This window comes from Neoarius graeffei, chromosome 28 (genome assembly GCF_027579695.1).
Source record: "Neoarius graeffei isolate fNeoGra1 chromosome 28, fNeoGra1.pri, whole genome shotgun sequence".
NCBI classification, from domain to species: Eukaryota; Metazoa; Chordata; class Actinopteri; order Siluriformes; family Ariidae; genus Neoarius; species Neoarius graeffei.
This window is the reverse complement of record NC_083596.1, coordinates 32,407,179-32,417,055: the sequence shown is the minus strand read 5'-3', so window position 1 is coordinate 32,417,055 and position 9,877 is coordinate 32,407,179. Positions and strand designations below refer to the sequence as shown.

Here is a 9,877-nt window from a genome sequence, read left to right as displayed (position 1 = left end):
GTGGCGAGGGCGTGGACCAGGTCCGCGAACGGGGAGGATTCCATGGGGCTGCGAGGTTGGTGCTCCACCTTGTCCCGGGTTTTGGCACCACTGCAGAGCTCTCTGAAGTGTGGGTGGAGCACAGAGGACGGCAGGACAACGCTTCAGATGCAAATCGGCTTTTTATTGCCAGACTTTTCAGTATAACCGCCAGTTTTAATCTGATAGCGAAACACACACACTGTGTTCTTGTCCCGGGATGAGCTCTTCTCTGCTCTCCCTCTGCCTCCTTAAATAGGGCGCGGTGACTGGGAAAACACAGGTTAATTACCGTCAGGTGTAATGATTCTGCCACTCACCTTCCCTGGCTCCGCCCTCCTGTCACAGACCGGCGCTTGACCACGCCCCTGCTGCCACACACGTTTTAAGTGTTTCTATGTATCAATCATTAATTGTACAAAATTATGTTCATACATTTATGTATTTGTCATATCTTTCTTTGTCACATGAAGTGTTGTCTTGATAACACATGTGGCACATAATTTTAGCAAATGGATGACAGAAGATTAATTGAAAGATTTATGCCACAGAGCTGCCTTTAACTAATAATTATCACTTATTACTGATGATTGTACGTTTACTAAACAATGCAATACAAAGCTCAATACTCCCAGCCTATAACATACTGAATATCAAGTTAAAATCAACCGCAATAAAAGGAAAATGATGAAAACTGGAATATCAAGGGGTCTACTGTATCAGAAGGCCCACTGCATTTCGCGAGATCGCAAGCTGTCAAGTTGCTAGAATTCAATCTTTCTAGCTATACTTTCACCCCCTACAGCTATCAGTATTACACATAATCATAGATTAATCACACAGCATTCTAATTCAAGTGAAAATGGTCTTTAAAAATACACATAAGTAGTGATTTAGTCAGAGAAACCAACCAAAACAAGTCTTCATTCTCGTCCTCATTTTCTTCTGAAGATGAGCGCTCAGGTTCAAATCTGTAAGGCTGGATACCACCAGGACATTCAGCTGTCAAAATCTCTACTTGTGGGCCATTTTCTTCTTCTGTATCGGTAAAATCAAAGCTAATTTCCTCAGCATCGCTCCTATTTTCTGGTGTGTCCGTCATTGCAACTGCACCGAGTGGTTACTGGTATGACGTCACGCAGCTGTTCCATTGACCGAGAGGGGGCGCTGCGAACGCAGAAAATTTCAAGTGATGGGCATGATCAAATAAGGACCAATTACAACCGCGGGAAGCTTTTGAAAAATCGACGGTCAATTTATTTCGAATCTCGAAAGCATTCTGGTGCAGAATAATGCGACTTTTATTGCCACTGCGTGACGCCTTTAAAATTGTGATTTTCGGCATACACAAATAATGATGGCACAAAATCTGGACTGCTTGAGTCAAGCGAGACCTCTCCTACAAACAAAACTGCATGCAAAGCTAAGTTAACATGCTAACAATATTCATTACATTGTGTAACTATGACCCAGCTAAATCAGACAAACGTTACCAAAGTATTCTGCTACATCAATAAACGAAGACTAGAAAGAATAAAAAAGAAAGATTTAATAAATAGCCTGATCTTACCTGTGATGAAGTGGGCGCTGCAAACCCACGCATTTTTGATGGTGCTTTCATCCCAGTCTACACGTTTGATGGCTTGTAGCCATAGACGTCGGTGATTTTTTTGGAATGGGTGAAATCCTGCTGGAATTCTGAACATTTTAACCCCATCACTGCTACGATTCTGACACCCGACAACACAACAACTAGGCATTTCTGAGTCTTTTTTGGGTCCAGGCTGCGCACAATTTCCGCTTACGTATGAATGACGTTTACTGCGAAGGGGTCTATACTCAGCCAGTACAGCATTGGTCGCCATTCGGCGAAGAATTCGCCGAATGGCTGCTCCCGGGTTAGCCCCTCCTAGGCTTGCAAGGAAATGTTGCTGCAAAAAAAAAAAATTAGTATACAATGAAAATGAATGTGGAGAGCTTATATGGTCTACTTTCATTAAGCAAATCAGTACCTTACCAATGACAATTTATGTTATGTATAGTTATGGCCAATTAATTACCATTTGATTTCTTCTCTCCGTTGAAGCCAGACTCCTGTCTAGCTCCTCCACTGTGCTGCAGGGGGCCAACAGCAAAGTTTCCTGCACACTCTGAGAGGATGTCAGTGCAGTCCCCTCCATTTCTTCCATCTTCCTCTCCATGGCCTCCATTCTTCTTCCTAGCCGCTCCATGTGTATTTCTACAGCTAGGTAGATTTGTGATGGAATTCATTTTAGTTTGTACATAATATACTTCTCATATGTGAAAATCTGTGTATAAAAATGTGTATAAAGTACTTACTTCTCTCCAGGTCATCAACCTCTCCATAACTCTTTCCTCCAGCACTACAAGAAGAATTGAGATGAAATTCATTATAGTTTTTATACCCAATATACTTTCCCTATGTGAACATCTAAAGTGTTTAAGTACTTGCGTTTCTTTACGACGTCCAAGACTGAAGCCCCCTCCTCATTACCATGGGTCCTTTCTGGAGTTTTTGAAAAGAAAAATGTTAGTGTTTGCTTTCTTGGTAAGGAACTTGTAATCAGATTGTAAATGTAAAATTCGAAACAAATGTACCTTGAACTGATGGGTATGATGATCCCTCTAGGGATTCTTCCCATGTGAACCAGCTTGGTGGTCGACTGGAATAGGAAGACCTTGATGGACTGGTGCCTATGCGCATCTGAGGCGTTGACACGTCTGAAAATAAAAATGATACAAATGTCAGTCTTTTATGGTGGGCTTCTTATGAATATAATTTAAAAACAAATCCATGCTAATATATCACACAACTGACCAAAAAAAAAAACTTACATGATGGGGGTGGAGGCATCTGCCAACCTGAAAAAGGTACAAGAACCCATCAAACCAGTCACATAACTTGCAACAGGTTATTCCATAAAGATGTTAGTGCCAAACTATGCAAGATGACTTGACCTACGATGCCTACTTGACGATGCCTACCTGTTGTAATGAAAAGTGAAGCGAAGTTGAAGACAAAAATTAAAAACATAAAAATTACTCAGTGCTTCAGCTTACAACCATACTTGCATGACACAGACATTGGGTAACATAGGGTAAAAATTGCGAATGAGAAGAATATGCATTGACAAACATGACATCAGTAGCATCACGTTCAATAGAGCAGGAAAGCAAAGCAAACGTGTAACAGAAGAATGTTGGTCACCTTTGTGTGGTGGTATGTACAGTTATTGAGACATTAACAGGATGAAAAAAAATTCTTGAGTTATTACAATCCCCTTTGCACCTTTGCCTACTACCCAGAATGCTTCGCGCCATACCCCCCGAATTTGTAAACAAAAATGGCGGCGAAGCATTCGATGTGGTTCTTTATTTGAAATTCCTGTTTCCCCTCGAAACACAATGCAAGTTTATTTCACCCTCAGACACAACCCAGCAAAATAGCTTTAAATACAATCTATGGCATAGAACAATCAATTAACATGAGAATCCAAGCCAATGGTTGCGTGAACTCAAAACTGTAGGCTAGTGTTTGCATGAGGGAGTGAACTTGCATTGGGTTTCGAGGTGGAAACCATTAGAAAAATTCCAAAGAGGGAAACAAATCAAATGCACCCGATCTATTATCTTCAGTTTGGCACTGTATCCCGTGGATATTAAAATCGAAGCGAGAAATCAATAGTATACTATATAAGATTATACTAAGTCGCCGTTGGGAAACGGGGCGAGTATTTGCAGAAGCATACACAACATTCAATACTTGGCTTTCTACAACCACAATAAAATGCATCTTACCTTTTCAAGAGTTGATTCAGGTCGTGGCGGCACGGTGGTGTAGTGGTTAGCGCTGTCGCCTCACAGTAAAAAAGGTTCTGGGTTCGAGCCCCATGGCCAGCGAGGGCCTTTATGTGCGGAGTTTGCATGTTCTCCCCATGTCCGCGTGGGTTTCCTCCGGGTGCTCCGGTTTCCCCCACAGTCCAAAGACATGCAGGTTAGGTTAACTGGTGACTCTAAATTGACCGTAGGTGTTAAAGTGAGTGTGAATGGTTGTCTGTGTCTATGTGTCAGCCCTGTGATGACCTGGCGACTTGTCCAGGGTGTACCCCGCCTTTCGCCCGTAGTCAGCTGGGATAGGCTCCAGCTTGCCTGCGACCCTGTAGAACAGGATAAAGCGGCTAGAGATAATGAGATTCAGGTCGTGTAAAGAAGGCTTCTTGTGAAGTAGCTGTCAACGTAGAAGAAGCTCTCTGCGTCCAAAGTTGTAGCTAGTGGTTCCATTCATTCAGAGCAGCCATTTAACCATTTTGTCCAGCCAATGGGGTGCGTTCACAGCCACACCTCCTTGACGTCAGGCAACCTAGCGGCCAATCAGCATTCCACATTCAATTCAAACTGAAGACGGAGGGAGGTCGCCTATACAAACGTTTACATTGTATAATGTTAAATATCTTTGATAGAACCCCCTCATAAAAAGTTATCCAATTCTAAAAATATATCGACTTACCCCACATATGCTACTACATAATGATAAAGCTTGTAACAACAACCGTTTTTTTTTTTCTTGTAAATACACAGGCATATGTCCCTTATGGGAAACCAAGGTACCTACAGTATTACTAATGCCGCTTTTCCACTACAAACGCGGCTGAGCCGTGCCGTGCTGAGTCGAGCTGAGTCGAGCTGAGCGGGGCTGTTGGAGTTGCATTTCGACTACAACCGCGCTGAACTGTGCTGGCTGGAAGTGGGTGGACACATTGGGTGGAGTTAGCGAAAATGGGTGGACGTCACGTGATGTCGTTAAGCAGCGCAAACAGTGACATCAGTGACAGTGGCGGAACAAGTCAGAGCCAGGCCAGGGGCGGGGCAAATGACCGGGCCCTTTATTAAAGCTTATCATAACATCATTTTAGGCTACAAAATGTCCGCAACTGCGGTGTTTACCAATTTCAACACTACCGGGTGCAACTATGTTATTTAGTACATCAAGTCCTTCAAACGAACATGTAACTCAGAAACAAAAAACATTAGGATACTGTACATGGCTCATAATAAAACATCAATAGCCTATACTGTGCACATTATTTGAAGGGCATACGAATGAGCGCTCAGAGGTTGCAACGGTGACAGGAAGAGTCAGAAATAAAAGGAGGGCGGTGCAAACCTCACTGAATGCACTGTGTTTACCAATTTCAACACTACGGGATGCAACTATGTTATTTTGTACATTAAGTCCTTCAAACGAACATGTAACTCAGAAACAAAAAAACATTAGGCGACATACTGTACATGGCTCATAATAAAACATCAATAGCCTACTGCGCGCATTATTTGAAGGGCATACGACGAGCCTTGCGCTCCGCGAACTCGTCCACGATGCTCTGTATGTCACTGATTCAGTGATCTTTTAAGCAGTAGTCTCACGACCCGAATAGTAAACAATAAACATGGAGGACATGGAAATCATGCTGGTCTTGGTGCTGTGGCTTGTTGTCACCGACAACGCGGACAGATACTGGCAAGAGCGTATAGATGAGGCGAGGCGCATAAGGCTTCAGAAATTCTCGTAATTCGTAATTATTATTCTTCCGGGTTTGCGGTGTTTACAGATCTCAGCGCGCTCGCGGGGCGTGTGTGGGCATGTGAGGACACTCCTCCTCACCAATCAGTGCACAGGGGAGTGTCTGCTCACGCCCCCAGCCTCACTCGGCACGGCTTGGCTCGCTTCAGCCCCACTCCAAAACGGTGCGAGTTTTAGGGGCTAAGCAGGGCTGAAACGAGCTGAGTCGTGCTGGTTTTTGGTAGTCGAAACGCGAGCCGTGTCGGGCTGAAGCGAGCTGAAAAAGGGTAGTGGAAAAGGGCCATAAGAGTGTGATTTTTTTCACAAGGGATATAGCTTCATGGAGGCTAGCAAGCAAAATAAGTGGCTGTACAATCGACATACCTTCCGTTGATCTTGCTGTAGGCGTAGGCTGACACATTTTCAACTATATGCATGCGGAATTCCCGTGAGACTTTTTGTTTTGTGCAGACAAAACAACCTCCGCACTCCGCAGAAAACATCCAGCCCATCTAATTTCCGCGCTCTAGCCATGTACGCGTGACGCAAGCTTAAAGGCATACCGCATATTTTGTATAACTTGAGTCAACTGTTACAATTATGCTGTCGTGTACGTGAACTCATAAGCCATTAAAGCCATTAGAAAGCTTCATGTTATAAACATTTCAAAAAGCTATTTTTAAACCAGGTTCCATAATATAAGCAATGGGCAGCAAATCATCCATTTTGTCTGGAATAGTAATGGTTGTCCAGCCTACTTGGTTGTGTGTGTGTGTGTGTGTGTGTGTGTGTGTGTGTGTGTGTGTGTGTGTGTGTGTGTGTTTATCTCAATTTAAAACCAAATTTGGAATGCAACTTGAAATGTAATTGTCTTTGTAAGTATTTAGTCTTTAGTGTGCTATGAAAAAAAGGAGTATAAATAGCCATTAGAAATGACAAAGCCAGCCTCATACACCTCCTTTTTCAAAATGCTTAAGATAGCATTTTGAAAAAGGAGGTATATGAGGCTGGCTTTGTCATTTCTAATGGCTATTCATACTCCTTTTAAGACAAACCAGTTTCCAAAAGCAATGGATGGCCAGCAAATCTGTAATGATGTCTGGACCATTATCAAGTCAAGCCAAGTGTGTGTGTGTTTGAATTTATCTCAATTTAAAACCAAACTTGGGATAACTTGAAATAAAATTTACTTTGTATTTTAGTCTTTGCATTTTGGTCCAATTAGTGTGCTATGAAAAAAGAATAATAAATAGCCATTAGAAATGGCAAAGCCATTAGAAAGCCTCATGTTTATAAACCTCATATTTCAAAAAACTGTCCCAAAAATGCAACCAGCAAATCAAAACAAAAACTTTCTGGATGGTTCTCAGAGCAACCAAAAAACAACCAAGGCTACATCCACATGACAACGGCAACGAGATGTTATTTAAAAATATATCGCGTCCAAATGGGCAACAATCAGTAAAATATCAGGTCCATATGGCAACGCAACGCTTGCTGAAAACGATGCAATACACATGCCACACCTCTAGGGGCGCTGTAAGACGGTCCCTTCGGAGACACCAGAACAATAGAAGAAGTAAGGACGCATGCGCATAAACTATTATGCGCGAGACTTCATATTAGCCACAAAGTCAGGAAAATCTGTTTGTAAAATTACATTATAATGACCAAATACAATGAAAAGTATTTTTCCAGTCTCACCTGTGAAAGGTAATCCCATGTGATCTCGTTTGGACGGCAAACCTGTTGGTACAGTTAAACGCACCTAATCTTTATTCTCCGCTTTGACCTATCCAAAATGGCGGCGAGGATGACATATGATTCTACGCGGAAGGCGGCGTCTTTAATGGTCCGGAATAAATTGAATGATACACGTTGATGGATTAATTTCTTCTACGCCCTTTTTGAGGAATGTATTGTAGGACTTAAACCCACATCTGAAGAGGTGAGATCGCTCCTTTTTTTTTCCCCTATTTTTGCTGGCGGGATTGACTCTGCCCTAAGGTCAGAGTCTCTCTCTCTCTCACTTTGCACCATTACACAATAAATATTCACAGTGAAAATATTTTGTAAGCGCGTTTCATGAACCAAGTTATAGGATTTGTTGACAACTCGCATCGAGTTCGTTACACTTCTACCCGGCGTGAAGCACTCACAGTCATGTGGTTGTGATGTCATCGTAAACAAATGCGTTCTACTCATCCAGACGACTTCACAACGGCAACGTTGCCAGATCTTTCCACTCTGGAATCCGTTCTCAAAAAGATTGCGTTTTGGGCACCCAAAACGCCGGTGCCGTGTGGACGCCAGGCCTAAACGATAAGCAATTGTATCGGAGTCACCTGAATCTGTTGCCGTGTGGACAGGGCCCAAGAATAACGTTGGCTGATGGTAGCAGTGCAACTACAGGCTAACGTTTCAGTTGGGTGGTTCCCTAAACGTTCAAGGAACGTTAGCCTTTGTTAGGTTCTTTGCATAACAAAAGGGAACGTTCTTTAAACGTTAGGTTTTGGTTCTAACCTAACCTTTAGAGAACCAAATGCTAACGTTCTCCTTACGTTCTCTGTTACTACTTATATGCTAGATATTGTCCTTCTTTAATAATCACTGGGGGGGGATCATTTCTGCATGTAAATTTACTTTAATCGCCTACTTCCAATGCTGCATGAGTGGCAGCCAGTTTCAGCAGCTCTTACTTTTCTTACTGTTTGTTCTGTTCTTTTTATCATCTTTAGTCATACCCTTCTTAGTATTTAATCTGACTCACTCACATGCAAGTATGGATGTGCTCTTGGTAAGACTACTTTTGTTTTTTACTTGTTTTTGGACTTTTTAAAACAATATCGGGAAAGCCATTCAGTCACAGCTTGAATGTTTACACCCGCAATCAGCTGATGGCATTGCGCAGCACAAGGATACTACCTAGGAAAGACACAAGATCCCCATGGAAATAAGGAGGACAAGGGGATGCAGAGCTAGAGTTAAGTGGCGTGTGAGGAAAAGATGGTATAAACCATCCGTTATTATGGGGAACACAAGATCAGTTCCTAATAAGGTGGAAGAGGTCACAGCGCTGACCAGGCTGCAGAGGGAGTATCGGGAGTGCAGCATCATGTGCCTCACAGAGGCTGAATAGACTCACTCCAGATTCACTTGTCACTCTGGATGGTTTTCAACTTGAGAGCAGACAGGGGAACTAAAGAGTCTGGCAAGAGGAAGCATGGGGGGTAGCAATGTTTGTGAATGAGAGATGGTGTAACCCTTGGCACATTAAAGAGCAGCATTGTGCATGGACATTGAGCTGCTAGCTGTTAGCATTTGGCCATACTACCTCCTGAGGGAGTTCTCACACGTTATCGCAACCAGCAGCCGATGCCACAGCAGCCTGCGAGCTTTTACACACTGTGGTATCACAGCTGCAAACATCGCACCCACAAGCCTTCCTGCTCATCTCATGGGACTTTAATCATGCTACCCTATCCTTCACTCTCCCCACTTTCACTCAGAATGTTGACTGCTATACCAGGGACAATAAGACACTGGACTTACTGTATACAAACATCAAGGGTGCATACAGCTCGTCATCCCTACCCCCACTGGGCTGCTCAGACCACAACCTGGTTTATCTAGTCACCATTTACATAACTATGGTGAACAAACAACCCCTCACCACTAGGTGTGTGAGAAAATAGTCAGAGGAGAGCAGCATGGCACCAAGGGACTGTTTTGAGACCACAGACTGGAAAATGCTGTGTAGTTCACAAGGGGAGGACATTGACAGTCTTACACACTGCATCACAGACTACATTAATTTCTGGGTGGAGAACACTGTGCCGACCAGGAAGGTATGGTGTTTTTCCAAGAACAAACTGTGGGTGACTCCTGACCTGAAAACTCTGCTGAATGAGAAGAAGAGGGCCTTCAGATCTGGGGACAAAGAGGAGCTGAGGAGAGTGCAGAAGGAGCTCAAAAGGGAGATAAAGAGCATGGAATGCTATAGGAAGAAGCTGGATGAGCACTTGCAACAGAACACACAAGAGGTGTGGAGGGGCCTGAAAACCACCTCTGGCCACAGCAAAGACAGTGGGAGGGGTCCTGAATCTGGAGACCTGGAATGGGCAAACAAACGGAACCTGTTTTTCAACAGATTTGATTCTGTCCCCACTTCCTCCCCCACCCACCAGAGCCCAGACCAATTGGTGCCCCATCACTCCCCTACTGGCACACCTCTCCCCCAGGTCATCACAGACATCAGTCCCTTCTCATATACCCTCC

General features: G+C 43.5%; 2 long non-coding RNA genes across 2 annotated transcripts; both read right to left on the bottom strand.

Annotated features, from left to right (window-relative positions):
- Nucleotides 1-1,569: 1,569 nt before the first annotated feature.
- On the bottom strand, nt 1,570-2,387 carry LOC132875365 (uncharacterized). Its single transcript, XR_009651805.1, has 3 exons — nt 2,359-2,387; nt 2,079-2,263; nt 1,570-1,949 (listed from the first exon to the last, which is right to left on the bottom strand). It is a non-coding gene; the product is annotated as an uncharacterized LOC132875365 (long non-coding RNA).
- Nucleotides 2,388-2,491: 104 nt separating this feature from the next.
- On the bottom strand, nt 2,492-3,261 carry LOC132875366 (uncharacterized). The gene is made up of 3 exons (XR_009651806.1): nt 2,875-3,261; nt 2,638-2,760; nt 2,492-2,545 (listed from the first exon to the last, which is right to left on the bottom strand). It is a non-coding gene; the product is annotated as an uncharacterized LOC132875366 (long non-coding RNA).
- Between the last annotated feature and the right edge of the window lie 6,616 nt (nt 3,262-9,877).